At 41.1% G+C, this 14,162-nt stretch overlaps 1 protein-coding gene across 1 annotated transcript in view; it reads left to right on the forward strand.

Moving 5' to 3' along the window:
• The first annotated feature begins 5,060 nt into the window (after positions 1-5,060).
• Positions 5,061-14,162, forward strand: part of LOC135542541 (zinc finger protein GLI2-like) — a 70,248-nt gene continuing 61,146 nt past the window's right edge. The window contains exon 1 of the mRNA XM_064969577.1: positions 5,061-5,563. The gene's annotated coding sequence lies outside the window, so the exon portion shown is untranslated. The remainder of the gene's footprint in view (positions 5,564-14,162) is intronic.

Consider the following 14,162-nt stretch of genomic DNA (forward strand, 5'->3'; position numbering starts at 1 on the left):
ACTGATGAAGGATTTTGAGGCTGATTCCCTGACCTGTCAATGTTTTTAATTTGCGTTTTTTGATTTTGTTATACTCTTGTGAATTCAATGGTTTTCACTAGATTACTTGTAGTTTTTCATGTTCTGTCTGTAATTTTTGTAATGATTTGGTGCTGCCTATCTTGGCCAGGACGCTCTTGAAAAAGAGATTTTAAATCTCAATGAGCCCTTCCTGGTTAAATAAATGCCATAATGACCATCGTTATGTTTGGAGGAAAAAGGGGGAAACTTGCAAGCTGAAGAACCCCATCCCAATCGCGAAGCACAGGGGTGGCAGCATCATGTTGTGGGGGTGCTTTGCTGCAGGAGGGACTGGTGCACTTCACAAAATAGATAGCATCATGAGAAAATTATGTGGATATATTTTAGCAACATCTCAAGACATCAGTCAGGAAGTTAAAGCTTGGTCACAAATGGGTCTTCCAGACGGACAATGACCCCAAGCATACTTCCAAAGTTGTGGCAAAATGGCTTAAGGACAACAAAGTCAAGGGATTGGAGTGGTCATCACAAAGCCCTGACCTCAATGCTATAGAAAATTTGTGGGCAGAACAGAAAAAGTGTGTGCGAGCAAGGAGGCCTACAAACCTGACTCAGTTACACCAGCTCTGTCAGGAAGAATGGGACAAAATTCCCCCAACTTATTGTGGGAAGCTTGTGGAAGGCTCCCCGAAACGTTTCACCCAAGTTTAACAATTTAAAGGCAATGCTACCAAATACTAATTGAGTGTATTTAAACATCTGACCCACTGGGAATGTGATGAAAGAAATAAAAGCTGAAATAAATCATTCTCCCTACTATTATTCTGACATTTCACATTCTTAAAATAAAGTGGTGATCCTAACTGACCTAAGTCAGGGAATTTTTACGATGATTAAATGTCAGGAATTGTGGAAAACTGAGTGTAAACGTATTTGGCAAAGGTGTATGTAAACTTCCGACTTCAACTGTATATGTGATAACCTCTGTATGCTAGCAACAAGCAATAATGGAAAAGTACTGGGTAAATGGACATGTGCTGCTTTAGTTCTCAGGCTGAGAATTTCCTGCAGCTGCTGATAAGTCACGCGGGCTCAAGGCCAAGATAGTTGAGTGAAAAACCAGAGTCTAGACATGTTTTTCTCATCGTAGATACGTTGTATGTAATCCAATGCAACAATGTTAAGATATGATTGACGGTAGGTTGTATAAAGAGTGTTGTCTCCTGTTTCGCCACACAGATGTTTACTGTAGACTACTGAGGTACTCTGTAGGTGAATCTCTGTTTGCAATTGCATTTTATTACTAAAGAGTTATATACCAAGGTTCCTGTGTTTGTGTCATTCATCTGGAAGACTGACTGTTAAAGGAAACTTACATCCCCCCCATGCAAAGGACCACCCAACACTAGACAGTGCATTCGGAAAGTATTCAGACCCCTTGACTTGTTCCATATTTTGTTACGTTACAGCCTTATTCTAAAATGGATTCAATTGTTTTTTCTCCTCATCAATCTACATACAATTATCCATAATGACAAAGCAAAAACAGGTTTTTAGAGATTTTTGCTCATTTGTTGAAAACAAAAAACAGATATCACATTTACATAAGTATACAGACCCTTTACTCAGTACTTTATTGAAGCACATTTGACAGTGATTACAGCCTCGAGTCTTCTTGGGAATGACACTACAAGCTTGGCACACCTGTGGGAGTTTCTCCCATTCTTCTCTGCAGATCCTCTCAAGCTCTGTCAGGATGGATCGGGAGCGTTGCTGCACAGCTATTTTCACGTCTCTCCAGTGATGTTCGATCAGGTTCAAATCCGGGATCTGGCTGGGCCACTCAAGGACATTCAGAGACTTGTCCCGAAACCCCTCCTGCATTGTCTTGGCTGTGTGCTTAAGGTCATTGTCCTGTTGGAAGGTGTACCTTCGCCCCAGTCTGTATCCCAGTCCCTGCCACTGGAAAACACCCCACAGCATGATACTGCCACCACCATGCTTCACCGTAGGGATTATGCCAGGTTTCCTCCAGACGTGACACTTGGCATTCAGGCCAAAGTGTTGAATCTTGGTTTCAACAGACCAGAGAATCTTGTTTCTTATGGTCTGAGAGTCCTTTAGATGCCTTTTGGCAAACTCCAAGCGGGCTGTCATGTGCTTTTTATTGAGGAGTGGCTTCTGTCTGGCTACTCTGCCATAAAGGCCTGATTGGTGGAGTGCTGCAGATATGGTTGTTCTTCCACAGAGGAACTCTAGAGCTCTGTCAGAGTGACCATCGGGTTCTTGGTCACCTTGGTCACCTCCCGATTGCTCAGTTTGGCGGACGGCCAGCTCTAGGAAGAGTCTTGGTGGTTCCAAACCTCTTCCATTGAAGAATGATGGAGGCCAATGTGTTCTTGTGTGTCCTTCAATGCTGCAGAAATGTTTCAGTACCCTTCATCAGATGTCTGCCTCGACACAATCCTGTCTCGGAGTTCTTCAACCTCATGGCTTTGTTTTTGCTCTGACATGCACTGTCAACATCCACTGTCAACTGTGGGACATGTGTGTGCCTTTCCAAATCATGTCCAATCAATTGAAATTACCACAGGTGGACTCCAATCAAGTTGTAAAAACATCTCAACGATGATCAATGGAAACCGATATCGAGTCTCATAGCAAAGGGTCTGAATATTTATATAAATAAGGTATTTATGTATTTTTTTATATATATGCATTTGTAAACATTTCTTAACTTGTTTTCGCTTTGTCATTATGGGGTATTGTGTATAGATTGCTGAGGATTTGTATTTATTGAATCAATTTAAAAATAAGGCTGTAACATAACAAAATGCGGAAAAAGTGATTGGGTCGGAATACTTTATGAAGGCACTGGATAATAATATATTCCATTTGGCAGACATTTTTATCCAAAGCGACTAACAGTAACGGGAGCATACATTTGAATTGCACCCACTTCTGGCATTGCAAGAGCCATGCTCTTCCAACTGAGCTACAGAGGAGCAGATACCGAAGCAGTTGTAACGCACTCAAACATGGAAATATGGTCACGAATATCTCTGTTCAACGTATCAACAACAGGAGACTTACTGCCACTATGTGGTGTAATATGGAATCGCATGGTGGACGGCAGGAAATTAGAATGAAAACGGAACATTTTCCGATAAAAAGACTGATTTCATCATGTTTCATTCACAAGAAACAATCGTTTTTAAATGTGTTATGCAGTGCTAGAAACCCTTTTGCTCACCATCCTCATTTTCAAATTGTTTTCTAATACACGCTAAAACACACAAAACAACGGACTTTGAAAACCCACAGCTGCACGCAACAATGGCTTCATTGGCTCTGTCGGTATACAGCAGGCGGTGGTGCTGGTTTAGGACTGTGTGAGATGATATGAAAAAATCTCACAAGTATGATCTCACAATAACTTCACTGTGCAACCACCAACCACAACCCAACTCTGACACCTCTTTGCCTCTTCCTCCCAAGGCCTCTATCCCTCCTCTCTCTTGTTTTATTTTCTTCTGATGACAGGATGCTAAGATACTCATTAAAATTCCTGCCTTTACGATCTTCTGGCACAAGAACAAGGCGAATGTCACTTGGCACTTGTGAACAAACCTTTAAAAACAGGCATGGACACAGAGTGCACTGCTACGGCCTCCATGAGTTCTAAACTTTGCCCGGTGGGTTGTAGAATGCGCCGATCTCTACCATGATGGATGGGGTTACTTAGAATAAATTGTATTTGATTTAAAATGTTCTGCACTATAAATCTGGAAGCTACGGGGGCTCTAAATGCCTAAGGAAGGCCTGTTGATAGCTCTCTAAATGTCTTTGTCCTTGCAAGTTATCCATTGCTCCACTAGATGTCGTTATTTTATATGAAATGACCATATTCAGCCTTGCTACTGGACCATTGGTTAAATACAACACAGTAATGTTCTATTGGTGTCTCACCACACACTATTAATATATGAACATATTTTTAACGACTGAGTTATGAAGTGACAGACCGTAGGCCTACTTATATGCTTGTATTGAAACACTAACTGAATTTTAAACCGGAACTAGTCTGAATGGTTAGAAAGGAAAAGGGCCCGTGCTGTGCTGTCTGCAACAATCACGGCAATTACTGGAAGAGGACCTTTCAAAATGTGTCAATCACCACCAGGCCTGTACACAATAAATACAGTTCTGCCATGTAAATAAAACAATTCAATGGTCTAAGAAGCAATGGACATCATCCATTTTTTTTTTAGAATCAATTCTAGAAATGAAATAAACCTATATTATACAAATGTCCAAAATCGTTAGTTCGATTGATTAATAACCGCGCAACGAAACAAATAATCCAAACACAGGTGCTCTAGAGATTTGGGCTAGACAACATGCCGTGGATTGATATGATTCTCCAAATGAATACATTATTAATAAATTAGAGTAAGATTAAATACCTATAGCATACATTAGGGTAATTAACTTGTTATGGCAGATTTGGTTTCTTGGCTCCAATACTCCAAATAGGCATTAATGATCATATTTGTTATAGTTTATGTAATTCATTTAATGAATCGTTAAATTGGGCTACACACGTTTCAGTGTCTGCACTTCAAGGTAATAAGAAGGGCTGGAATTCGGGTGGCAAGGACGTTGGTTGTTTACTATTGAGGATAAATAAATTGCATACATTTCAGCTCACAGAATGACTCCAGTTTATTAATTTATCTAAATGTAATGTTATTATTATGCAATTATTTCTTAATGTTATGGCCTATCTACACATACCATATCCTACACATACAAACTAGTCTAATATGTTTTAAATAAAACATTATAATTAAAACATGTATATTTGAATTGGCTGAGACAGTAACATCGTATGGGGAGCTTGGATACAGGTCAATCACCTAATATTAAACAATGGTGAAACTTTACACAACTTTTCCCTAAACCTTGAGCCTGAGTTGGTTTGGCTAGACCGGCCCATCTGGTACAGCAAATGGAAATACTCACCGGAGAGCTAGAGAGGAGTGCGAGAAGAGAGAGAGGAGAGAGAGAATGAGGGGGACCAGATTGAAAACATATCAGCCTGGCGTCTCAAAAGCACATTTCTGACGAAGAACGAACCACCCTCAAACCTTTCAGACCTCTTTAGGCTACAAAGTTCGATATCCTGCCATGTTTTGTTAGTAAGGGAGGATCGATTTCAAGAACTTGTTTCGTTATTCTCGGTGATGGATTGTAAAAGTTGAGACGACGCACATAAACTCTACGGTGAACTTTATGAGAAGTTGGGAAGTGGAATGTAGTTAGTCTTGATCGTGTTTAGGCTACTAGAATATACTTTATGGATTTCATCCTTGCATTGGAAGGAGTTTGTTACTTCTTGCTTTTTGAAGGAGAAAGTTAGACCTAACGGTAATCTTCGATAGCGTTGCTGAAACTTGTACAGAACTGGTGGACAAACAGAACGGAGGGAGACGCACCGGGTCAGACTCGGACCATACCGACCACAGGCATCACCACTGAGGTAGGTGGACTGGACATGCATGTGATGATGAACTCTGGAAATCATTGTTCTTATTCATTATTAGAAGATTATTCTCATTATGAATAGGCTAGTAAATCATTTTAGTGCACATCTGAAATTGTTACTTTGAATTGCCTAAAATAGTATTTAAACGTAACCTTTTAAAATAGCGTTTTTTTATATATTTAAAATATATATTTTTTTACTTTAAAAAATGTATTATATACCCATTGATTCTTGAAGAATATAACTTATAAATGCCTTATGAGTTTAGTTCAACTGTCGTACCCCATCATAACCCCAAATATAAGCTTGTTTTAGTCCAATATTTGTAAATGTAACAAACGCTGTAAAACCTCAAAACATGGTTAAAACTATCATTTTGATACCATGGAGGGCCAGTCCTTGCATCCATAGCTTTGCATATGAATTTGAGAGTGGTTACATTTCTCCAGGCCCATCCCTCAGCTTTGTACCAAAACAGAGGCTGGATGTTCGCTTTGTTATTGTTTCAATTAAGGATTCTAGGTTTAACTTGAGCTTTCGTGAGTTTAGGCTGCTTGAATGAAAGAGACCCTTCCTAAATCCCCTCAATCTGAAAGGTATCCAACTCGCAAAAAAATTAGTGTGTTTGCTACTGAGAGTCATTAGCAGTCACACCCAATGCAGGAAAATGTACATTGCTGTGCATTTCAATGGCTGCAATTAATATGCATTGTTAATGTTTCCCTGGTGTGTTATTAATGTGTGAATAAATTACAATCAAAACATGAAACAACATTTGAGTATGCATTTGCTAATAGTCATCTTTATTTGAAAGAAAATAAGTTGGGGTGGTTGTTAGTAGAGATAAGCATTATAATCAAAATGTACGAAGATGAGTAATATCAAAAAAGATTCTAAATAAATCAATACCTTCCTCTACTATGTTACCACTCTCTGTTTCCAAACAGAGTTGGTTCTGGCCTGGGACGTCTGTGTTTTTATGTGAATGGGCCCGTTGGTTGGTTTAGTTCATTTGCATTAGAAAAAAGTTTTAGTGCATTTTCTATTGTGCAGAATGAAGAGTTCCAGCAGTCAGGCTGCGAAGAGTTGAAAAGATTTAAAGAAATGATGGGCCTTTCACATTATTCAAAGGGGACTGAGGCTTGGTTCTGCGGTCATCAACCTACCCCCACTTTCATCTCAGCCTCTCAAATGGCATCCTATCCAGCCCTGGTCAAAAGCAGTGCACTATATAGGGAATATGGTATCATTTGGGACGTAGACACTCACCAAGCAGAGCCATTCTGCAGCCGTTTTCACACTGCTGGCCCACTCCACGAATGCCTTTATTGATTCTGCTAGCTTTTCTCTTCTCCAGAGAACACAGACAAAAAGAGAGGGACTTCCTGGTTTCTTAAGTGTTTGAAAAAGTGGAATAGAAGTTGAGTCTGGTATTCAGGAGAGAGAGAGGAGCAGGGGAGATGTCTGAATGAAAAGTGAGTCAAACTCCCCACTGAGAGGATTGAAAAGTATCTTATCCCCCATAAATAAGAACACAGCACCAATTAAGCGATCTGGCCTAGGAAGTCGTTCAGGCAGGGGGAAGGAAATGCCACTGGCTAAACACTAGAAATAACAGGTTGGTTAAGGATTAAACCATTGGCATTACCATGTAGTGAAATAAACTTTCTATTGGATGCTATCTTATTCTTATTTCTGCCTGTTTGAAAATATGAGAAATTAGTACGAGATACCTACAGTATGTATACACGGTTATCTTTAATTGTATTCCAATTTTTTTATGTTATCTGATGTCCAACTGTTTAAGAAGTGTGCATTTACAATCAAACTACACTTAATCACATCACATGACTAACCCCTTCCTTCCCTCTCTCAAATCAAATCAAATTATATTTGTCACATGCTTCGTAAACAACAGGTGTAGACTAACAATGGAATACTTATTCTCTCTCTCTTTCTCTCTCTCTTTCTCTTTCTCTCTTTCTCTCTCTCTCTCTCTCTTTCCCACACAGAAAAGAGCAGTAATTGCTGCCATACCCTCCAGAAAACTAATATTTTGGTTTGTTCAGAGAGGCCCCTGACCACAGCAGTCTGCCCTGGAGGCTGTGTGATCGTCTGTGTGCACGCGTGCTATGGCTCTATCGACAAAGGCAGCATTAACTGTCTCTGTCCTAAGGGGACAACACTAGAACCACTAGAAAACAGTGGCTCACCTCACATATTTCTTATGGAATAGTCCTTATGGATTACATCATGTGAAGTGAGTCAATTTTGTCAGGTTGCTTAGCTTGACGTTTTTCAGAGGAAAAACTTTGACCGTAAAGTTTGAAACTGTCACTGTTAATACCATGAATTTTCACCTTCATGTAAACGGTGCTCTACAGTTATCCAGCTTGGCTGTTTCTACAGCTTTGGCTCAGACAAAGGCGTGAACATTGTTGCACTATTCCTCTCAACACCACGTCACATCTGGCTCAGGTCAAACCAAATGCTATCTTTGGAGGGAATTGGAATATTAATCAAACGTTGTTAATTCCATTGTTTAACTTAGCCTCCATCAACTATTTATCTGCTCGTTACACTACCTTGTCTAATATAAGTTTTGTTTAATTTGCAAAAATGTTAACAAAAAAAGAGGCCAATATCCCAGCCAGCACATAATATTCTGAGAACCATATGTTTGTTAGAGCTTGGTGAGAGTGTGGTTGTCCTATGGTTATTTTGCATACAACCTTCCCACAATGTCCTGGGAATGGTGCAGGGTACCCAGCTAGCGCATAACATTCATGTTTCTTAGGTGTGAATTTCAGGACTTCAGCATAACCTTTCTTACACGTTTCCTCATGGTTCTATTTAAGCAATGTTCTCAAATTGTTCCGAGAGCGTTCCTCTGCGGCAATTTGAGTAATTCAGCATAGCGTTTTCTATAGGTTTTGTCATGGTTCTTATTTAACCACAAGAAAACAGTATCATTCAAAGAACGTTGTAAGAATGTTGTTTAAAAACATATACTTTCCATTCTCAGCGTAAACAAATCGCTCTCTATGCTCTATTTTGTTAAGTGTGTTCAGGGGTGTTTTCCACGCCCACTAATTGGCCACACCTGGTCCTAATAAGTGCTTTGTTTCCTTTGAAATGAGGTCTGTTTGAACAGACAAAAATGACCAGCTCTGTATGAGTAAAAAAAACAACACATGGCATGCAAGCTGAAGATTATAGGTTTGAATCCCCCTGAAATCTCCCACAATAAAAAAGAAATGTGTTTGCATGATTGCCTAAGAACATGAATGAATGCCTAAGCAAATTAATTTCTGTCGGAGTTCAAAACTGTTAACTCAAGCTAGCAGTATTTTTAGGTCTTATTGAAACATGTTCTAAGAACATTAAATCATTATTCAAATAAACTATAATATTAGTTCTCTGAACAGTAATAAAACATCAGAGGAAAACTTTCAGGGAACCACAGTAAAACGTTCTAAGAACCTCCCTGCAACCTAAAAATGAACTTTCCCAGAACAGGCCATATTTTTACTTCAGTTCTCAGAACGTTTGAAGTACTTTCCCTTTTACCAGTCAGGAAACGTATGGCTTCGTTCCCAGAATCAATGGGAAACCTAAAATGTACGTTCCCACAACTTCCAAGGAATCAGATGTGCTAGCTGGGATGTATCTTGCATTATAAGACCATCTTAACAATATATTAAAATTGCAGCTTTAAGGGGCTCAGCTCAACCACTGTGTTTGAGGATATCTACAGGTCATATTTATTTAATTTCTTTTGATCAAACAAACAGTGAGTTGTGTTTTCTCTCTCAGCACTCCACAGGAGCAGGGTCAGACGTCAACAACACAGAGCTCAACTCCAGAATCAGTTTGGTCTCACAGCTAGACTGCCTCTATTATTCTCTCTTTCTCTCTCTCATCTTTGTTTTTACATAATCTAGATTGTAATTGTTATTCATCAATCCCAACCAGTTGTACCCCTCATACTAAGATACTGCATCATATGCAGAAAAATCTATTTTAACGCAAATGCAATTATACATGATGAAAACAGAGCTCCATTTCATGCAATGGCATCACAGATTACACACACATGACAAGACATTACACACAGACCAAGATACATCACACACGCTCGTAAGCAGACACACACACACACACACACACACACACACACACACACACACACACACACACACACACACACACACACACACACACACACACACACACACACAGACACACCAAGAGACATGAGAAATCAAAGGTCCGGACCAGAGGGCCACAGGGGACATGGGCCTCTCTCCTCCTCTGCTCCTCGTCCTCAGTACTGTATTTAATGTAGTATGGCTCTGCTTTGATTCACCAGTTAATTAATTCCTGAAGGGACGCTATAGCCCTGACGATCTCTTCTGACTCTTTTTGACAGCAACAGTGTGTGTGTGTGTGTGCGTGCGTGATAACAGTAATAGAAATGTCCTCATGCAGTGAAAATAAGTAAACTGTATCAACAACACCAACCATTTCAAATGCAGCCCAAAACCAGTGACGGGGTGCCAGGGAATCAGTGGACTTTGAATAGTGTCAGAGGGTAAGGGGTCGTTTTGATTTCGCATAAAGAAATGCCTTCATGATTTGGCCATGGCAAGGCAAGAAACTTGAAATGTGATAACTTATTTGTCAGCGCTGAATAGCTTCAAAGCAGGCAACCCAAATCCTGCCTGTAGGGGTTCTGTATTAGATCAGAGTTAAAATGCTGCCAAGCCACAGACTCCTTACTGACAGTCTAAAGAACCCAGGACAGGGCTTGTCTTACATGTGGTATACACCCAGCCCATGTGTTATCCCTTAGCAATCAATCCCCTTTGCCTTCTTCCCCCCACAAGGCAGCACACTCAGCTCCCAGCTCCTACAATCAGGCGCAGGGTCAGGACATGGTTGGGGCTCTCCGTGGGCCCTCTGAGGCCTCGCTCCTCCCTGTTGAAGGCAAGGACTGCATCCTAAAGGGCGACCTATTCCCTATTTAGTGCACTACTTTTGACCAGGGCCCATAGGGTAGTGCACTATATAGGGAGTAGGGTCCTACTTGGGACGCAGCCAAGGACTGACAGAGGCAGTAGTAGTCTTCATCCTGTGGGCCCTCATGCCTTCACATTGAGCAACAGAGCCTCGCTGGGGTCACTGGGCCTTCCACTGTGTCAGTAGCCATTAGTACCGCATGGCTTTAAGGTGAGCTGTGTGGGTTTCACTCTGTTATGCCGCTGTTTGGCAGCTGTGGCTGGTGGATTGGAGAGTGGTTACAGCCATGGCTTACGGGTGTTTGAATAGATCCCCCTGGCTGTGGTGCTTCCCTGTCATGGCGACAGCTTCCTCTGAGCAGGAGCTTACTGGTTGGTTAAGAGGTTAATGTTGTGCTAAATGGGGAGATCAGGGCGTTGCTGATCAGGCTGGCGTTTTGGGGATAAACAGTTACTCACCCTTTTAGAGCCTCAGCTGCCAACAGCAGAGATGACGGAAGGAGTCCAAACTGTGACTAAAACATGAGATGTTTAACACCATTTGGCATCCGGATGAAAAGGCATAGCGGTTAATAAATGCCCACATGCCATTTCACTGTTGATCAGGGATATGAAGGGCCAGGGTGTAACCCTCGTTGCTCAGGGTGACAGGCTAAATCCTCTAGTGGGTGATCTCTTCAGGTCCTGGCAATGCTATACAGATATTGGGCTTACAGCTCCAACTCCACTTCAGGGGAGAAATCACCTACTGCTCCTCTCTCGTCTGCTAGAGATATAGGCCTCTTCAGGCATCATCAAATCACCTCTGCTTAGTCTAGTACAGTGACAACTAAAAGATACCAAAAACGATGTAGTCCAATCAACGTAAGCTAAATATGATGTGGCTGTCCATGGTTCTGATTTCTGTGTGTGTGTCTGCGTGCGTTTCTTGCAAGTAGAAAAAACATGTTGACAGGCATCCTCTTTTTTATGTTGACGGAACGATCTATGACTCTATCATAGAGTACACACTTTTATTTTTTGTTGTCCTAGGCTACCTGGCTAAAATACTTGCTCACTAGCCTAACTCCCTTTTTATGGGCAACGTTAGCTAGTTAATGTTAGCCTTCTACATCTAGCTACATATTGAACTTCCATTCTCTCAGGCCAGGGCCACAATCTATGACTTTATGGTTGGATCAGAATCACTGTTATAATCATTGGCCAGTATGGAGAATTAAGTAAAACCACAAGTCCAAATCCTTATCTCCAGACATAGCTAATTTAGAAAAGGGCGAATTTTAGCTAGCTAGCTAGCCACCGGACAACAACACAACGAGATGCTACAATTCAAGTTGCTTCTGTCAATGATGTATTGCTCTCGATGTGAGTGAAGCCAAATCCAAACTGGCTTCCCTTGACACTTTTTTTGGTGAGCCAGGACCATTCACGGTTCAGCTCACTCAGCTCACTCAATTTAGCTCAAAGCCAAATTCTCGCTGGCTTCCCTTGCATTCAATGCTATGGGCAGCAGCAATGTCATACTCTTTTTGCCCAGACAGCATCATATAGATGGGCTACACATACAGAGACAGAGGGGCGCTGTTTCTCTCAATCGGATGCTTTCTCCGGTGAGATACATTCAGCCTATTGCATATTGAAGGAACATTATGAAACACAGAGAGACGAACGATACATTATTTAATGGTTTTTTTTCAAATGTTTTCTTGGTAAATGTTTTGGGGATGCCCTGCTTCCCTTGGCATCCATGAATACACGCCACTGCTCTTGTGTCAACGATAGCCCTTGTTGTGATAAAACGTTTCTAGGCTAGAGACTCGTCCAGTGACTCATACACTCCTCAGAGTGTGTTCTCAGGAGACCCTTGGTGGGCCTTTTGAGAGGGAAATGATTCACCTATTCAAATTGTTAGGCACAACAACCTTGTTTAACTTGACATTTTCTGCATACATGACAGTACTCCGAATAGTAAAGATTCTTTGTATTCAAACGCCACACCACAAGTGATCTCCCTACTTGTGCTTATAGTCATAAGCAGTATGTGGGCTGCTTTTACGTGACTACAATTTTTCAGAAGGGGGGGGGGACACGTAACCATAAATTCCAGAAAGTGCCCGACTCCCGGGCTTCAGTCCCTTCAGAGAGAGGCTCGGTAGTGGGCCTGACTCTGCTCTGTGATTTTACTGCACTACTGTGACCTTTCAGTGTTCAGTCACAGTCATTTGTTTGGCCGACAGCTCGCGGTGTAATAACTAAGCGTGGTGATGGTTTGTGGGAAGCTGTAAGTAATACTCTGTGACGTGCCAAACTGCATTCTGCTCCCGGTAAAGCAGGAGACCAGCACCTGGAATGCAGAGACATACATTTTTCCCAGACACTGGGAATACCCTTCTCTCTCACGGCAGGCCATTTTGAACCCTAGCACATTTCTTACAAGAATAATACATGTATGTCAGAGTAACTCAGAACTACACCCAGATATTTTTGTTGCTCATAATTAACCATATGATACCATACTTTTTGTCCAAGATTCTTTTTCATACAACTATGTCTAACGGTCTAACGATCATGGCTAATGTTTAGTTCATTTCTGCCCTTGGAATTAAGAGGTTGTTCGTGAAAAGAGGATTAGATCAACAAGAGGAAAGTCTCCATTGGTTTAGCTACGAGTGGTTAAAGCTGGCCTTGCATGTTTAAGCTGTGTTTTCTCTACTTGAGTTTGCACACAGGAAGTGGACTGGACAGTGGGTTAACTGGATAACTGTACTCAATCACTTCTCAGTCTCATAGGGATGAGGAACATCTTTCCATTCCTATCTTATTCAGACAGTTTCCTGATTTATTACGCTTTAATGACCTGAAACTACAATGACTCATAAGTACCGAGGCCATGTTAAATATATAATAGTTGAAGAGTAGGAACAGAATACAGCGCATTCAATCTTTACCTTTGTAGCTCTAGTAGGGTGTGGTTTAGAGACACATGGCATAGACCCTGTACAAAATTGCAATACCTAAAACAAAACAAAAAAAGCAGGGAAGAGGCTTGAGCTTCTTCTCCTCTCAGAGCTCCTGAAAAGAGGCGGCAGGGTAGCCTAGTGGTTAGAGCGTTGGACTAGTAACTGGAAGGTTGCAAGTTCAAACCCCAAGCTGACAAGGTACAAATCTGTCATTCTGCCCCTGAACAGGCAGTTAACCCACTGTTCCCAGGCCATCATTGAAAATAAGAATGTGTTCTTAACTGACCTGCCTGGTTAAATAAAGGTAAAATAAAATTAAAAAGGAAAGGAGAGCTGAACCATATTGGAGGGAACATTAGTTAAAGTCCGAGGTTCTAAAACAAACAGGCATTGGTTTCAACACACAGACAGAGGCTGAATGAGAAAAGTAGTTTGTGGAGGAGTTGTTCTTCTGTCATAAATAACCTTTTTCTGTTAGGCTTTGCATTGTTCGTTTTCACGGTTAAATGGAACATTGGGTGGCGTCTTTAAAGGTAATGACGGTTAACTATAGGAGGTAGAAGTTCATTATTCCTCACAGCTGCGTATTTAAATCTACTGCTGGGTTTATTA

This window comes from Oncorhynchus masou, chromosome 6 (assembly GCF_036934945.1).
Source record: "Oncorhynchus masou masou isolate Uvic2021 chromosome 6, UVic_Omas_1.1, whole genome shotgun sequence".
In the NCBI taxonomy this organism is placed as follows: domain Eukaryota; kingdom Metazoa; phylum Chordata; class Actinopteri; order Salmoniformes; family Salmonidae; genus Oncorhynchus; species Oncorhynchus masou.